Raw genomic sequence first — 18,905 nt, forward strand, 5'->3', positions numbered from 1 at the left:
TGAGATGGAGTCTGACTCTGTCGCCCAGGCTGGAGTGCAGTGGTGAGATCTCGGCTCACTGCTGCAAGCTCCGCCTCCCGGGTTCACGCCATTCTCCTGCTTCAGCCTCCCCAGTAGCTGGGACTACAGGCGCCGCCACCACGCCCAGCTAATTTGTTTGTATTTTTAGTAGAGACGGGGTTTTACTGTTTAGCCAGGATGGTCTCGATCTCCTGACCTCGTGATCCGCCCGTCTCGGCCTCCCAAAATGCTGGGATTACAGGTGTGAGCCACCGCACTCGGCCCGATTCGCTCTTCTGCATTGCACTTAGCACTAGCTGATATTATACTTCAGATTTATGTGTCTACTTACTCTCTCCACATTAACTGAAGTGATACTAAATGCTGTGAGACATAAGCCTTGAAGTTTTAACAGCATAGTACAATAGAGGATAGTTTTTTCCCAGTTGTATGAATCTGAATGTTGGTGGCAGCAGCAAGATGAGGCTGGGGATCTGCTCCATACAGTCATTCAGGAATAAAGACTGACTTCTGTAAGCCTGTGGCATTCAAGTTTGTCCAGGCGTCTTCATATAGCAAGCAGGCAAGGGAAGAGAGAAGAATCAATGGTATGTGGGAAACACGTATTAGCCAGGCCCAAAATAGTGCACATCACTTCCTTTCACACTCCTTTGGCCACAACTCAGTCCTATGGACACACATCACCATAGAAAAAAAACTGGGATATGTAGTTCAGCAGTCTGTCAAGAAAAAGCAGAAAGGTTTGGTGAATAGCTACCTATGTTCTGTCACAGTTACTCAGGTTAGAAGGTAGATTTCATGCAGGCAGGGATTTTGTTTCGGCTGCTATTATATCGCCATCATCTAGGACAACGTCTGGCAAATAGTACTCTACTAAAAACTATATATTCAACTTAAAAAATAAGTATAAAGACCTCATACAATGCTTAGTATGTATCAGACACTGGTCTGTGTGCTTGACACGAAGCACTCTTCAAAATGACCCTATGTGGTGGAGGCTATTAGTGTCTACATTTTACAGATGAAGTTCATGAGGCAAAGAGATGAAAAACATTCCTGAAGTCATAGAGCTAGTAAAAGTTGGAGTATAGACTTGAATCCAGTTTATCTGGATCCAGAACTCATGTACTTAGCTGCATTACACAGTACTACTCTAGACATGAACTGAATGAGTAATTACATAAACAGGAAATTTCAAAAAGTTAGACGAATCCATTCTCTTCAAGATAGGCACCGTTATAAAAAGTTAAGTCTTCCATGATGTAGGTATAATCAGAAGCAGAAGAGTGTCATACAATGATGGTGAAAAAGAAATTCACCTGGGTGAACATTTGAATTTGGCACATCTAACAATTGTCATAACTACGTTTCTAAGATTTTCTGCTTCTCCATCCTAATCACATAATACATTTTTCATGCTCTAGCAAAGTAAATACAATTGGAATCCATTCCAGTTTTATTAAATGTCTTAATTCTTTATTTTCTATTGTTTTGGCTATTTCATTTGGAAGGATGCTTGAAAAGCCCTTTAATAAGAAAGTTCACCTTCTGTCTTACATCTCAATAAGAGAGGACTTAGGTGTAGGATTTATAGACTGAAGAAGAAATGTTAAGCCTAAATTCTAATTCAGAAATATATTTTTTGATATGTCTTTAAATATCATCTACAAAACCCACCTCTTTCTTGATATAATAAAAATATGTATAAATTAAACAATATAGCACAGACACACGTTGCCTTCTGACTTTTGTGTACAGGGTCATGGTTTCTGCACCTAAAAGAATGTAACACAGGAAATAAGAGAAATTATGAGATGCTACAATGTATTAAAATGTTTTAATTTATAAAAGCCTTTGTTTTTTGTTTGTACATTTAAAAAATAGTGTCAAGCCTATTATTTATGAGTGGGAAGTCTATAGTTGCTTAGTTACTTTAAAAGTTATAAATACGTGGGATTTTGTGACTCAACCAGATATTGGTTGACTAACCGAGCAAAAGTTTCCAATGAGTATTGATAATGATCAGATGAATGGGTTTAGTGATTTCTACTGATTTTCAGTGGCCAGATCACTATTATCCTATATGGTTTTGTTCCTGCTTTGTTGCTGCTGCTGCTTTTAGGTAGCCCAGGAGGGAGGGAAGAAGGAAAGATAAAAGGGAGAGAAGAAAGAAATAAAGTAAAAATTTGAGATAAGTACTCTGAATTGTGTTAATCCTTTTTTTTCATGCCTTGCTCTCTGCTGACTGGCTGGATGGCTTGCATATTTATGTATGCATATACATATATATGTACATATTTAAGTATTATAGATTTATCTGGTGTCTTCAGTACTGTGCCAGAAGTATTATTTGTTAATTAATGTGCTTATAATTGCTTGAATATTGCAAGTAACCACAAAACAATTATGAGTATACACACCCAATGAGATAGAATGTAGACAGCAAAATAAAATATAATTACCTTCTTCCCCTACTCACACTTGGTGGTGTATTACTGTGAAATAGTGAAGTAGACTGCTCTTAAAATCTTTTATTATGTCCTCAAAACTTATTTTCTCAATCTTCTCAAACTCTAGCCTACTGGCCTTATGGATAATAATACCCATTGGCTTACTTTGTGTGTGTGTGTGTGTGTGTGTGTGTGTGTGTGTTTGTGTGTGATCTTCTGAAACTATTATTAAAAGCTTTACTAAAATGTTTCAATTGTGTCCTTGCTAAGCAAATGTTCCCAGTAACCACAAACTTAATATTTAGAAATCATTTAGCAGTCTTAAGACCTTTGAAAACATTATAGGTGCCCTTAAATATAAAATGTAACAGGATCCCCAGCAGCATCCTCTGTGTACACATACTAAAACACAGCAAGGAAAAATACCAGGTGAGGTTTTCCCATCTGAAGCACCAAGGACTGCAGAATTGTATCCACTAAGAACGTTTTTGTTGTTGTTGTTTGTGTAAGCCATCCAGCCAGTCAGCAGACAGTGATGTATGATAAAGCGTTAAGATAATTGGGGGTATCTAACTAAGATTTTTACTTTATTTCTTATCTTCTCTTCCTTTCCTCCTTTTTTCCTTCCTCCCTATCACTCTCTTCTACACAACAATACCAGCAATAAAAATGTATCAGATAACAGTGACCTGACCACTGGAAATGAATTGAAGTCACTCATCTGATCATTATCAATACTTATTGGAAACTGTTCCTCAGTTAAGAGTCACACAATCCCACGTATTTATAATGCCTTTTTTTTTTTTTTTTTTTTTTTGAGACAAAGTCTCGCTCTTGTCCCCCAGGCTGGAGTGCAATGGCACAATCTCAGCTCACTGCAACCTCCACCTCCCAGGTTCAAGAGATTCTCCTGCCTCAGCCCCCTGAGTAGCTGGGATTACAGGCACCTGCTACCATGCCTGGCTGGTTTTGGTATTTTCAGTAGAGACGGGGTTTCACCATGTTGACCCGGCTGGTCTCGAACACCTGACCTCAGGTGATCCTCCCACTTCGGCCTCCTAAAGTGCTAGGATTACAGGTGTGAGCCACCATGCCAGGTCATATTTACAATTTTAAAAATAACTCGACAACTGCAATTTTTCACTCATAAATAATATGCTTAACATTACTTTAAAATGTACAAACAAAAAATCCAAGGCTTTTCTACATTAAAAACTTTTATATGTTGTAGCATCTCACAAATATGTGTATGTATAATTAAATAATATGAATGAATATATAAAGATGATTAATCAGAATAATTCCACATACCCACTAATAAAACTGAACTTAAGGAGTAAGGATTCCCTTATATATTGTTTGATTATAGCAAGAGGAGGAGTTCATAAAAAAATTGAAAGTGAGATATTTTTGGTGGCCTTCACTCTCTATGCTATTCTTGTTTTAATATCCAGAACATCTCATATATTTAGATTCTTTCAGACACTTGCATGGGTCATAAGTGTACCTACTCAGTCGTCCATTAATTCACTAAATATCTATGTGTGATAAACATGGTCCCTGCGTTTAAATAACTTACTGTTTCAGAGAGAGAGAGAAATAAATGTTAATGATATGGCTTGACAACTGGCTTAGTGAAGATATATGCAGATGCTATAATGAGAACAGAAGATGAAGGAAACTCTATTTTGCCTAACAGATATAAGAAATAGATAACGTAGCTAAAAGTTGTAGAACAACTAGAAAGTATTGACATGGACAAGGCAGAATGCTCCAATCCATGAACAATTATGTAAAAGAAGATGATGTGTTCAGAGAGTTAACTATGCTTTAGCTTCATTAGCTTGGAAAGTGGAAAGAATAAAACACAGGGAGTTAAAGTCCAGGAAAGGAAGAATACTTTTAAAATAAAAATTAGATACCTTAATTTACACAAGTGTTGATGATAAAAAGATGTAACGTTGCTTGTTGTGAGTTGAATTGTGTTTTCAAAAAACATATGTTAAAGTTCTAACCCCTGGTAGTTATAAATGTGTCCTTATTTGAAAATAGAGTCTTTGAAGATACAATCAGGTTAAAATGAGATTAGGATTTAGGTGGGCCCTAACTCCAATGACTGGTGTCTTGATAAAATGAACTAAAATAAAAATTAGACATACAGGAAGACACACATAGAGAGAAGAAGGCCATATGGAGATGGAGGCAGAAATTGAAGTTAAAGTGCCACAAACCAAGGGACGCTTGGAGTTACTAAAAGCAGGAAGAGACAAGGAAAGATTCCCCCATAGAGCCTTCAGAGAGATTGTGGCCTGGCCATATTTTACTTTTGGGCTTCTGACCTCCAGGAACTGTAAGAGAATAAATTGCTGCTGTTTTAAGCCACCTCATTTGTGACACTTTGTTATGGCCACCCTAGGAAACTAATATACTGCTAAAGTGCATTCAATTTTTAAAGGTCACAAAATATAGAAAAAGCTTCATCACAGAAATTGCTTCTCAAGTGTTAATTTACATGTTATGGCACTTGGGTCAATGCTGTTAATCTTACCTGTATTCACTAGGGTTCTCCAGAGAAGCTGAACCAACAGAATATATAAAAATGAACATGTATGCAGGATTTATTAATATTATGGGAATTGTCTTATGTAATTATGGAAACTAGGAAGTCCCACAATATGCTTCCTGCAAGCTGAATAACCTGGAAAGCTGGTGGCATAACTCAGTCCCAGTCTGAAGAATGGCAGGGTTTGGGGCTACTGGTGTTAAGTCTCAGCGTTCGAAGATCCATGAACCAGAAGTTCTGATACCTGATGGCAGGAGAAGACGCATGTCTCAGCTCATGAAGAGAGACAGAATTCAACCTTCTTCCACCTTGTGGTTCTATTAGGCCATTCAACCAGTTGGATGATGCCTGCCCACTCTGGAGACGGGAGGTTTCTTTGCTCAGTCTACTCATTCAAATGTTAATCACCTTCTGTGCCTTGCTTATTTTACCTACTGTAATATCCTCCACGCCCATCCGTGTTTCAGTCAATGACAGTATTTCATTCTTTTTTATAGATAAATAGTATTTCATTGTGTATATATGCCACATTTTCTTCATTCATTCATCTATTGATGGACATGTAGGTTGATTTTATATCTTGGCTATTGTAAATAGTGTTGCAAGAAACATGGGAATGCAGATATATCTTTGACATACTGATTTTCTTTCCTTTGGATGTATACCAAGTAGTGGGATTGCTAGACCATATGGTAGTTCTATTTTTAGCTTTTGGAGAAACCTCCATACTGTTTTCCATAATGGCTATACTAATTAACATTCCCACCAACAGTGTATAAGAATTCCCTTTTCTCCATGTCCTCACCAACATTTGCTATTTTTTTTTTTTTGTCTTTTTGATAATTGTCACTCTAACTGGGGTGAGACATAGTAAGTACTACATGGTCTCACTTATATATGAAAGCTAAAAAAGTTGATCCTGTAGCAGTAGAGAGTAGAATAGTGGTTCCTAGAGTCTGGGTAGGGGATGGGTAAGGGAAGAATAGTGAAAAATTGGTTAATGGATACAAAATTACAAGATAGGAGAAATGAGTTCTAGTGCTCTGTAACAGTATAGTTAACAGTAATTTATTTTATATTTTCAAATAGCTAGAAGACAGGTGATACAGTTTGGCTGTGTCCCAACCCAAATCTTATCTTGAATTGTAGTTCCCATAATCCCCACATCATGGGAGGGACCTGGTAGAAGGTAATTGAATCATGGAGTTGGTTACCTCTATGTTGTTCTCATGATAGTGAGTAAGTTCTCATGAGATCTGATGGTTTTATAAGGGGCTTTTCCTCCTTTGCTCAGCTCATTCTGTCTCCTGCCACCCTGTGAAGAGGTGCCTTCCACCATGATAGTAAGTTTCCTCAGTCCTCCCCAGCCATGCAGAACAGTGAGTCAATTAAACCTCTTTCCTTTATAAATTACCCAGTCTTGGGTATTTCTTCATAGCACCATGAGAACAGACTAATACAAGATTCTGAACGTTCCCAACATAAAGAAATAATCAGTGTTCAAGGTTGTAGATATGGTAATTACCCTTATTTGATCATTACACATTGTATACATGCATCAAAATATCACTCTGTACCCCATAAATATGTTCAATTATTATATGTTAATTAAAAATAATATTTTTATAAGTGAGATAGCTACATTTTTAATGCTAACTTTCCCCAGAAACACCCTCACAGACACACCCAGAAATAATGTTTTACCAGCTATCTGTGTATCATTTAACCCGGTCAAGTTGACAGATAAAATGAGCATCACACCACCTCAAATTCTACTATGTAAGTAAGTGCAATTTATATAGATTCATAATTTGACTACCTCTTCTTCATTAATTTAACACCCAACTGGTATGACTCATTGGATTCTGAGAATGGCACTATACCTAGTTAGAAAGTAACTACCGGCCGGGCGTGGTGGCTTACCCCTGTAATCCCAGCACTTTGGGAGGCCGAGGCGGGTGAATCACGAGCCCAGGAGATTGAGACCATCCTGGCTAACACAGTGAAACCCCATCTCTACTAAAAATGCAAAACATTAGCCGGATATGGTGGCACGTGCCTGTAGTCCCAGCTACTTGAGAGGCTGAGGCAGGAGGATTGCTTGAACCCAGGAGGCGGAGGTTGTAGCAAGCCAAGACTGCACCACTGCACTCCTGCCTGGGCAACAGATTGAGACTCCGTCAAAAAAAAAAAAAAAAAAAGGAAGAAAAGAAAGAAAAAGGAAATAACTACCAAGCGGTTGTGCAGTCAATACTTGAATACCTCAAATGATTATAAACTGATTACCTTCAACGACAGTCTATTCTACTCTTGGATAGTTTTGACAGGTAGAATTTTTTTATGTTGAGCCGAAATTGCATTTCCTGTTTCCTGTCATCCCTACCTTTGTTTCCTGTGCTATACCATGAGGTACACAAAATAGTTTGAATCATAGTTTACCAGAATAACCCAGAAACCCTGATTCCTGACAGTCCTCTCAAAGTCTGTTTGCTTTCTACAGACTCAACACCCTCACATCCTTCCAGCATGACTCATGTGGCATGGTTTCAGTTTACTGCACTGTTTCCCTTGCTCCCCTCAACTTGTTTACATTAGCTATGTGCACTAGCATTTCAGCTACACGTCGTTTTGCTCCTAGTCATCAGAGTGTTGAGTTCTGTTCTCCTGTGACATCACTGCATGACTAGCTTGCCCAAGTAAAACAAGGTTTAATTAAATCTTAATGTTGCACCCAGCTCTTTACGGAACTAACTGTTATTTTCACTTCCTTGTGCTATTAGCAGAATACATAATGAGAGTGTATGGAGCACAGAATCAGCCCCACTTATAACGAGTAGCATTTTGTCACTCACTCATGGTCTATTTGCACTAAGCTTACTTTTCGGCTCATCACAGGTCTCAATTTTCCCCCACAGACAGATCAACTTTTATTTGTGGTAATATTTGTTCTTTTTGAGTTACTAAGGTGGCATCATAAAAACATTAAAATATATTAATATGTCTTTGAAAAGAAGCTATTTAATACACTTCATGCAGAAAGTTTTAGGAATTACCCCCCTCATGCTGCTATTATCCGGTTACCTTTTTCACATTTATGAATTGTCTCTTATACACATCTAGATGTGTATAAGAGACAGCAGCAGTTTGGCTGTGTCCCAACCCAAATCTTATCTTGAATTGTAGTTCCCATAATCCCCACATCATGGGAGGGACCTGGTAGAAGGTAATTGAATCATGGAGTTGGTTACCTCCATGTTGTTCTCATGATAGTGAGTAAGTTCTCATGAGATCTGATGGTTTTATAAGGGGCTTTTCCTCCTTTGCTCAGCTCATTCTGTCTCCTGCCACCCTGTGAAGAGGTGCCTTCCACCATGATAGTAAGTTTCCTCAGTCCTCCCCAGCCATGCAGAACAGTGAGTCAATTAAACCTCTTTCCTTTATAAATTACCCAGTCTTGGGTATTTCTTCATAGCACCATGAGAACAGACTAATACAAGATTCTGAACGTTCCCAACATAAAGAAATAATCAGTGTTCAAGGTTGTAGATATGGTAATTACCCTTATTTGATCATTACACATTGTATACATGCATCAAAATATCACTCTGTACCCCATAAATATGTTCAATTATTATATGTTAATTAAAAATAATATTTTTATAAGTGAGATAGCTACATTTTTAATGCTAACTTTCCCCAGAAACACCCTCACAGACACACCCAGAAATAATGTTTTACCAGCTATCTGTGTATCATTTAACCCGGTCAAGTTGACAGATAAAATGAGCATCACACCACCTCAAATTCTACTATGTAAGTAAGTGCAATTTATATAGATTCATAATTTGACTACCTCTTCTTCATTAATTTAACACCCAACTGGTATGACTCATTGGATTCTGAGAATGGCACTATACCTAGTTAGAAAGTAACTACCGGCCGGGCGTGGTGGCTTACCCCTGTAATCCCAGCACTTTGGGAGGCCGAGGCGGGTGAATCACGAGCCCAGGAGATTGAGACCATCCTGGCTAACACAGTGAAACCCCATCTCTACTAAAAATGCAAAACATTAGCCGGATATGGTGGCACGTGCCTGTAGTCCCAGCTACTTGAGAGGCTGAGGCAGGAGGATTGCTTGAACCCAGGAGGCGGAGGTTGTAGCAAGCCAAGACTGCACCACTGCACTCCTGCCTGGGCAACAGATTGAGACTCCGTCAAAAAAAAAAAAAAAAAAAGGAAGAAAAGAAAGAAAAAGGAAATAACTACCAAGCGGTTGTGCAGTCAATACTTGAATACCTCAAATGATTATAAACTGATTACCTTCAACGACAGTCTATTCTACTCTTGGATAGTTTTGACAGGTAGAATTTTTTTATGTTGAGCCGAAATTGCATTTCCTGTTTCCTGTCATCCCTACCTTTGTTTCCTGTGCTATACCATGAGGTACACAAAATAGTTTGAATCATAGTTTACCAGAATAACCCAGAAACCCTGATTCCTGACAGTCCTCTCAAAGTCTGTTTGCTTTCTACAGACTCAACACCCTCACATCCTTCCAGCATGACTCATGTGGCATGGTTTCAGTTTACTGCACTGTTTCCCTTGCTCCCCTCAACTTGTTTACATTAGCTATGTGCACTAGCATTTCAGCTACACGTCGTTTTGCTGCTAGTCATCAGAGTGTTGAGTTCTGTTCTCCTGTGACATCACTGCATGACTAGCTTGCCCAAGTAAAACAAGGTTTAATTAAATCTTAATGTTGCACCCAGCTCTTTACGGAACTAACTGTTATTTTCACTTCCTTGTGCTATTAGCAGAATACATAATGAGAGTGTATGGAGCACAGAATCAGCCCCACTTATAACGAGTAGCATTTTGTCACTCACTCATGGTCTATTTGCACTAAGCTTACTTTTCGGCTCATCACAGGTCTCAATTTTCCCCCACAGACAGATCAACTTTTATTTGTGGTAATATTTGTTCTTTTTGAGTTACTAAGGTGGCATCATAAAAACATTAAAATATATTAATATGTCTTTGAAAAGAAGCTATTTAATACACTTCATGCAGAAAGTTTTAGGAATTACCCCCCTCATGCTGCTATTATCCGGTTACCTTTTTCACATTTATGAATTGTCTAAATGGAAACCACTAGTCTCTGAGCCCTCCAAATGCAAATAAACCATAAAATATTCTGTATTTAAACTGATAATCACTTCTCTTTCATTTTTAAATTATGACAGAAGTGATTATCAAAGTTATTCTCTGGGGGAAAATTACAAAGTGATACCACCGTAGTACTTGTGAGATTACTAATTTTTTAACCAGCTCATAAATCCTCAGGAAATATACAATACCTCAAATATTAAATATTAATCCAAAAAGACTTATTCCAGTGGTCGACTATTCTTGCCTGCCTTAGAGAAGTCCCAGAAGTAGTATGATGACGTGGATTAAAATATGCATGCAACTTGTCAACAACTTTAGTTGTCTCCAATAGCTAAAGGCAAATATGAAAAAAAATCCCACAATGTGTGGCAGTATTATACTGTATCGTTGAACTGATAATGATGTGAATATGTTCTTTTAGGCAATTCATCTCTTAATTTCTTTTTACTTCAGGTGATAGTAATGATATGGTCTCTTTATTTTGACATAAAAACCAGAGAGCCTAGCAGGCTTCCTAGACACCAGACTTGTAATTCTCATGTTAAAATAAATAAGGATAAAGTGACTACATAGATTTAACTCCACTTTAGATAAAAATATTGTGGCATAGAATACTGAACTATCTTTCCAACCCTTCACAGGCCATGGAAGAGTGGAATATCAAGTTTGGGTATAAATGTTCTCATTTTAGTTCTTACTATGCAAAGCAAATTCTTTTAAAATATGTATAAAAATATTTCACATTTAGTAATGTCTGTCTACAAACCCTGTCACTGTCTGTGTTACATATTTGTTAACATGTATAAAGATCATGACATTTTTACATAATGATTAATTCCTTTCTTTAAAAAATTTCAAGCAAATTCACCATTAGAATTTGGAAGCATAAGTGAAAATTTTTTCTTGATATTCTAAAGGATGAAAGTTTGTATTGGTCAACATAAAAGTAATTAACTTTATTGTTTTGGTTACTAAATTTTGCTGTAGTTCTAGAGTCAATGTAGAGTGTAGTGAAATCAGTTTTATGAATTCTGCTTGAGATACTTTTTGTTGCTGTTTAATAGACTAAAAATTTAGAAAATGTACAGGCAGAAGAGAAGTTACAAAAGACTCATCACCAACACCTGGCCCAGTGCATAGCTAATTCAGAGTAAATGTTTATTAAGGGAATGGCTGACTGATAGACTGACAGATGGACTGACTGACTGACTAAATCAGTGACTGTGAAAACATATTCATACACTGAACTCAAATCCAAGATTATTTTGAAGCTCCATAGCTTTTGATGAATATCGCTTCTCAGCCTTTTGGCTAAGAGCAAGTGTAATTAATACCAACTTCTTTCTGATAACAGATAATAATAGAGGCCCTTTTCTTGGTCATTCATTTTCTACAAGGGAACAGTAAGGCTCAATGAATTTGAAATAAATATGAAACCCTGAGATTTCCCATTTAGATCTTCCTATTTATTTATGAAAAAAAAAATAGCCTCTCTATGTAAACAAGGCATCTCAGGTGACTCCGAAGGGCATGCATTCTCCAAAAGTAGCCTCTGTTGAAAGTCCTGTCATTGGAAATGGCAGATTTCTGCATGGCTCCTCATAGAAGTCAACAGGGGACTTACATTTCTTTCCCTGTCATTGAGAGAGGCTCCTATTAGCGATAAGGATGCACCTCAACTCTCAGACATAGACCACCTCAACTAACCACATTCAGCATTAAAATTTCCCAACAGCAGTCCTACACTTGAATCTTTTCTTGTGGTATTTTTTACTTCTAATCCACAAGCAAATCCTATTAAGATTTCTTCCAAAACATATTTCAAAACCGATCTACATTTCTGTGTCCATTTCCACGGCTATGTTTGAAACCTTTATCACTCTTTCCCAGATTTCTGAAATATTCCTGAACTTTCCTCTCTGCACTCAATCTTACCTTTACAATCCATTTTCTACACACTGGTTATTATCATCTTTAAAAAACTCATATCAATGGCTCTCTCCACTTATATCTTAGAAGATTTCATTGCAATGAGAATGAAATCCAGCAATGCTATCAGGAGCTACAAGTTCCTGCATTGTTTGATTTCTGTCTAGCTCTCTAATTTCAATTTCTAGCAATGTCTTTATCATACTCCAGAAGCAATGGTTTTTTGTTTGTCCTTGGACAGGTTAAGTATTGCAAACTGATCTAAGCTTCTTTGGCCCTGCACAACACACAGCAATAGTTTTTTGTTGTTGTTGTTTGTCTGTTTTTGTTTTTTGTTGTTGTTGTTGTTGTTTTGAGACTGAGTCTTGCCTGGAGTGCAGTGGCATGATCTTGGCTCACTACAACCTCCACCTCCTGGGTTCAAGCAATTATCTGCCTCAGTCTCCTCAGTAGCTGGGATTACAGGTACCTGCCACCGTGCCCAGCTAATTTTTGTATTTTTAGTAGAGACGGGGTTTCACCATCTTGTCCAGGCTGGTCTTGAACTTCTGACGTAGTGATCCACCCACCTCAACCTCCCAAAGTGCTGGGATTACAAGCCTGAGCCACTGCGCCTGGCCAGACTTATTTTTGGTAAATAATAATCGCAAAGAAGCCTGAGCCCATAGTGTTAGCTATGCCTCAGTACTTAATTTTGGTAAACACAAAGTTGTATTAGACAAACATGCTTTCAATAGTGAGCAAGCAAGCAACAGTTTTTATAACCTGTTCTAAGTGCAACAAAATTCCACCTTTTTTTTTTCTTTTTTTTTTTTAGGTTTTCAAAATGCCACCTTTCAGCAGACAGCATTCCAACCTTATGGTTGGATCAATCAGTGTTCTTCTCACCCATGGCTAGACAGAGAACCAGTTACAGATCAAAGCTTTGGGTGTCATCCCTAACTTAAAGATACATGCCTCTGGCCTCACTAGATTCTTAAATGGTCTTAATCTGATTGTGAGTAGTATCTCAAATATGTTTGTCAATCCATATATGTTGAACACCATTAATATGTCAATCCATATATGTTGAACATCATCCCAATCATTGACACATTTATTTGCTGGAAAATGACAGTTTCTGATATTAGCTATGATCATTGGCTGCCTGGTGTTGATTAAAAATGAAAAAAATAAGTATTAGTAGCTATCTTTCAAACATGACTTTTTTATATAATCCTAGCAAATATGGTTTCTTTTTTTTTTTCTTTTGAGACAGGGCCTTGCTCTGTTGCCCAGGCTGCAGAGCAGTAGCACCATCAAAGCTTACTGCAGCCTCTATCTTCTGGGCTCTAACGACCCTCCCCGCTCAGCCTCCCAAGTAACTTGGACTATAGGCAGGTGCCACCAAACCTGGCTATTTTCCTTTTTTAAGTGATGGGGTCTCACTATATTGCCCAGGCTGATCTTGAACTCCTAGTTCAAGCTGCCCTCTTGCTTTGGCCTACCAAAGTGCTGAGGTTACAGGCATGAGATATCATGGCTGGCCTGGATTCTTAATTTAGATAAGTGACCCTTCCTTTCCTGGAGTCAAAGCAAAAGTAGCTGAAACTTACATAATAATACTGAAGTAGTTTCTAATAAGTTGAAGACATTTTAACATTAAGGTCACTTCAGAAATTTTGCACTGTTGTTGGCTTTGTTAGGAAATGGCGTGAATATGTTTCCTAAGGCTTTACCCATGTCTGGCTCTTTCTCGTTCTTCAGGTTTAAGCTCAAATTTCACCTTTCAACTAGTCCTTCCATTGCTGATCTATTTGTAGAAGAGAAATAATACTAATAAAGTAGTAATGGTAACTATGACTATACTAATAGTAATTTTGAGCATTTCTATTTGCTAAGCACTGGGCTAATCTTTGTGTATTTATTTATTTATTTATTTATTTTATTTATTTATTTTTGAGACAGAATCTCGCTCTGTCGCCCAGGCTGGAGTGCAGTGGTGCAATCTCGGCTCACTGCAAACTCCGCCTCCCAGGTTCACGCCATTCTCCTGCCTCAGCCTCCTGAGTAGCTGGGACTACAGGCGCCCGCCACCACGCCCGGCTAATTTTTTGTATTTTTAGTAGAGACGGGGTTTCACCGTGTTCACCAGGATGGTCTCGATCTCCTGACCTCGTGATCCGCCCACCTCGGCCTCCCAAAGTGCTGGGATTACAGGCATGAGCCACCGCGCCCAGCCTATCTTTGTGTATTTATTAACTGATTTAGTCCTCAAAATAAGACTATGAAGTGAAATAGTTAGCTTCAATTTACAGCAGAGGAACCTGAGGCACAAGATCTTGCCAACACAGCATAATAGAGAAATAGCAGAGCTGGGATTTGAATCCCCAATCCAAAGCTTATGCTCTTCAGTTAAGCAGCCCTGTCTGACCCCATCCTAGTCATTATCACATCACCCTGTTTATTTCTCAATAATTTTTAGCCTAATCTGTAAATATTTGTATTTGCTTAATTGTTCTGTCTCATTTATCAAGAAATGTTTCTCAAGAATTGTTCTTTCTCATGCTTTCAAGAAAATATAGATATCTTGAGAGCTGGGACCTTACCTAGCCTATTCGTTACTCTGTCACTGGATCTAATACTATCCCTGGTGCATAGTTAGTGCTCAGTTTATTGTTTTTCATAAGTGAGTGAGGGTGGTAGAACTCAGATACAGCACTGCTAATTCTAATTTTCATTGCCTATTTCATTTTGCCATGAGATTTAGAATTGCTAAGCTTCTATGACATTCTCCGCTACCTGTGTCTTGCATCTGATGTCATATGAATTCAAGCGTGGATTTACTAAGTCTTCTTTTGACATCTGACAAAAAACTCCTCACCTTTATGGAAAAAATCCACTCACCTTTCATCCATTCTCTGTGCTATTGCCAGAGCAATACTTTTAGAATCAAGCTTACTTAAAATCCATCAGAACTTCTGCATCTGCATAATTTTAAGGATCATGTTCAAACTCCTTATGACATATGACATAGCTCATTAATTGGTCTGCCTAATCATGGATGTCAATTTGTTACATTCACACTTCTATGTAAGCATGTGTACCTACACACTAAACACACATAAACTCACACACAATCACATACTTGCCACCTATCACACTAATCATTCTGAATTTCTTGTTCATTGAAGGGAAGATATCAGGCTCTTTTACGGGGTCTTCCCTCTGACTAGTGAGATCTTCTATACTTCCTTAATTAACTAATGCCTACTTGGTTTTAAAGCCTAATTTCTTCAGAAAGTTGTCCTTGATCCTCCTCAGTCTTATCTAGGTACCTCCAATAGCACCTAATACATACATTGTTTAATCCTAGAATATGTCATATTATTCTATAATTGTTTATATACATTACTACCTCATTCAATAGAGGGTGGGTTCCTTGAAGTAGGATCTGTGTTGCTTTTAGCACAGTGTTCTTTCCAGAATAGGTGCTCTAGAAATATTTGATGAAAAAATCCATAGGAGAAAAAAAGGAATAAGCTCTAATTCTAAAGCAACCTGAGACATGAGAATCATCTGTGGCAAACTGTCCTTCAGAGGTATGTTCACTTGCTAGCTGCATTTTATAACTTTAGTGGATAGGGCCAACATTATTCCCTGGTGATGTCAATACAGCCCCTTCATCAGTCTGAAAAATCCACTGGCAATGAAAATACATGGAGTCTGGAAACTGTTTATGAAACGATGAAGGTGAGTCAATAGACTCTGTTCCAAATTGGCAAGAAGAGATGTTGTCCTAAACATCTAAAGCGCCATAATTCACATTGAACTGCTCATTAATTTAAATGTTAATGTAAATTTAAAACATGTTGTATTGATTTGGAACTATTTTTATATGAATATTGCATAACTGAGCTTCTAACAGCAGAGTCCAAATGGACATTCCTTCACATTAACTTATTATAATTAAGAGAACAAGTGACCTTTCCCCTTTTTTGTCATGTAAAATCATTTGTTTTAGTTACAACATTTAGCTATGAGAAGCTATGAGAACTTCTGCCTTTGAGTGCAATTGCTTTAGGCTGTTCTGAGCAAAAGGATTCATTTCCAAGCCTATTATTTTAGGGTATTGAACATTTAATTTCAAATATGTATAGAGATTTGTGTCTTTCCCATTTCATTGGTGAGTAAAATAAAGTTACCATGACAATCCTGGTTAATTTAGTATCTTTTGTTAGTACTTCAGTCATAATCTCTTTTTATTGAGATTTATATTTCCAAAGGAAAATACAATTTACAGAGGATATTCCATTATATTAGTCCCACAGAAACATAAATTATAAGGATGGTGAGGATGCTGACAATACCTGGATATCTCTATATATGCTTACTCTGGGACAGACCCTGATGCAAAGTATCCTATAGAAATTTCTTCATTAAATCCCAAAGCAGCATAAAAGGGACGGACCTCTCACTATCCTGTTTCATAAATTAGGATAGTGACCCATAGAAAAGTTCTACAACCAGGAAGTGAGGCTGCTGACCTTAGGTTGGTCTGACTCCAAGGTCTTCCGTAACCTATGCTCCCTGAGTCTTAATGTGCACAATGTGATTGGCACATTGAAGCCTAGAGAAGTGAATTTCTTGGCCGGGCACAGTGGCTCATGCCAGTAATCCTTGCACTTTGGGAGGCTGAGACAGGTGGATTACCTGAAGTCAGGAGTTTGAGACCAGCCTGGACAATACGGCAAAACCTCATCTCTACTAAAATTACAAAAATTAGCCAGGCATGGTGGCACATGCCTGTAATCCCAGTTACCCAGGAGGCTGAGGCAGGAGAATCCCTTGAACCCAGGAGGCGGAGGTTGCAGTGAGCTGAGATTGCCTCACTGCACTCCAGCCTGAGTGACAGAGTAAGACTCTGTCTCAAAAAAAAAAAAAAAAAAAAAAGTGAATTTCTTTTTTAAAACATGCAATCGAAGAATCAGTGCTACCATTGAGAAGCTGGGTAGATGAATGAAATCCTAAAACCTGCTTTCTAGTTCATGGACATATTGTATCTTACTCCCTTCACCTGTGCAGTATAATATTTAGTGAATCGATTGGTGAGTCCCTTCCAGCCCCACATTTAATAAAGCTGTATAATATGATTCACTTTGTTCTAACCAACAAACCCCCTGCCTTGTTCTCATCACAACCACCTGTTGTAGAACTTCTAATCTGATGCTATATCCCTGCCAGCAGCCCCACCACGCTCAGTTCTCTGTACTAAGAATTCTGATATGAACAAATTTATTTGAAACTTATTAAATACCAAGTAGAAAACTCAGAAGAAGGAGGAGGCATCATTTTGTCCCCCTGAACATACCATTGAAATGGAATGCAAAAATCAGATTCCTGAGAAATTAGACAAGGCATTCAGGTATGAAAAGATCAATATCAACTGATGCATTCAGAGGCTAAGATACAACAGGTCTGATAGAATCTGCTTCAATTGAATATGTGCGGGCCCAGAAGTAGCCATCAACTTCTGTAGTGCCAGGATACATAGCATAGTTCATAGTAAGAAAAAGTATAGGCTTGGGGATTAATAAGTGACAGTTCTGTCACTTATCTCTTTCTGGATTAAACTAAGTTGTTTAACTGACTTGAACATCCTTACCTTTGTTTCTTAATCTGTAAAATGAGAATTATAATCCAAATTTTTATGGAGTAGTCATGAAGCTTAATTTGTAAAGTAATGTAGAGAGATTAGCCCAGTACATTAGAAGTATAATGCAAGCTTAGTTTCTTTTATTCTAATAATAGTAGCAAACAAATCTGATATGCCAGTTTTAAAATTATCTTTGCAAGTAGTAATTTCACCTATCACTCAACCCTTCAGTTTTAGGAAATGTATTGTTTTTGCAAGACAACAACATATGAACACTAATTAAATATGAATATTTCAACCAAAAATACCTTTTTCCTTGGAAGATATGTGAGGGGAAGAAAATCATCATATCATGATAAATTCTGTAAGCTCTCTTACATATTTTTTGTAAGTGGTTTGCCCAGTCCCTTCAGAATTTCAACTTCTCCTTAACATCAGGATACCTGAAGGATGGACAACTGACCTACTGGTCATTAGGCTCCAAAGGGTTATTAATCTTCTGAGTTAAAAATAAAATTGTACTAAACTCCATCAGGTAGATAATTAATTTTTTTCAAGTAATACACGAATCTCAAATTCACTGACTACAACCACCTTAGTATCACTTACCTACAAATAACTCATGCTCGAGAGAGAGAAGTTAACAATTGGTATATATAAGTGTATAAAAATTCAGGCTTTATTTAAGCATGAGAGTTTTGCTTCCACAAAATCTTCCTGATCATTCTACCCATATCAAAACATACCCTTAGAAGGAAAATTATCGTAGAATTTGAAAGATGGAAGGGTCCTTGGTGGCAATTTTGCACAAAGCTTTTTGTTTTACATGTGGAGCAGTTAAGACTCAGTAAGTTTTGGATTCTTGCCCAAAATTATCTGACTAATTATGGCAGGGTTATGAATTGAATCCAGTTCTAATTCTCAATCCAATGTCTATATTTACTTATTTTCTGTGATGCTATATCAAACTGAGAAATTTGTAAATTACAGTGTATATTTTCTAGTTTTTTAATGTCAGTTTCAACTATTAGAGTTGAAATAAACTGATAATTATCTGTATTGTTTTTAGCTCATGGCCAGAGGGAAGAAGTAAGAGCAGGAAGTCTTTTAAATTTATATACAATAAGCTATTTATAGA

The 18,905-nt window shown here is 37.5% G+C and overlaps 1 protein-coding gene across 2 annotated transcripts in view; it reads left to right on the forward strand.

The window, feature by feature from the left end:
* Positions 1-18,905, forward strand: part of LRRC4C (leucine rich repeat containing 4C) — a 1,423,056-nt gene that overhangs the window by 1,192,475 nt on the left and 211,676 nt on the right. The window lies entirely within an intron of this gene.

This window comes from Mandrillus leucophaeus, unplaced genomic scaffold, assembly GCF_000951045.1.
Source record: "Mandrillus leucophaeus isolate KB7577 unplaced genomic scaffold, Mleu.le_1.0 Scaffold138, whole genome shotgun sequence".
NCBI lineage: Eukaryota > Metazoa > Chordata > Mammalia > Primates > Cercopithecidae > Mandrillus > Mandrillus leucophaeus.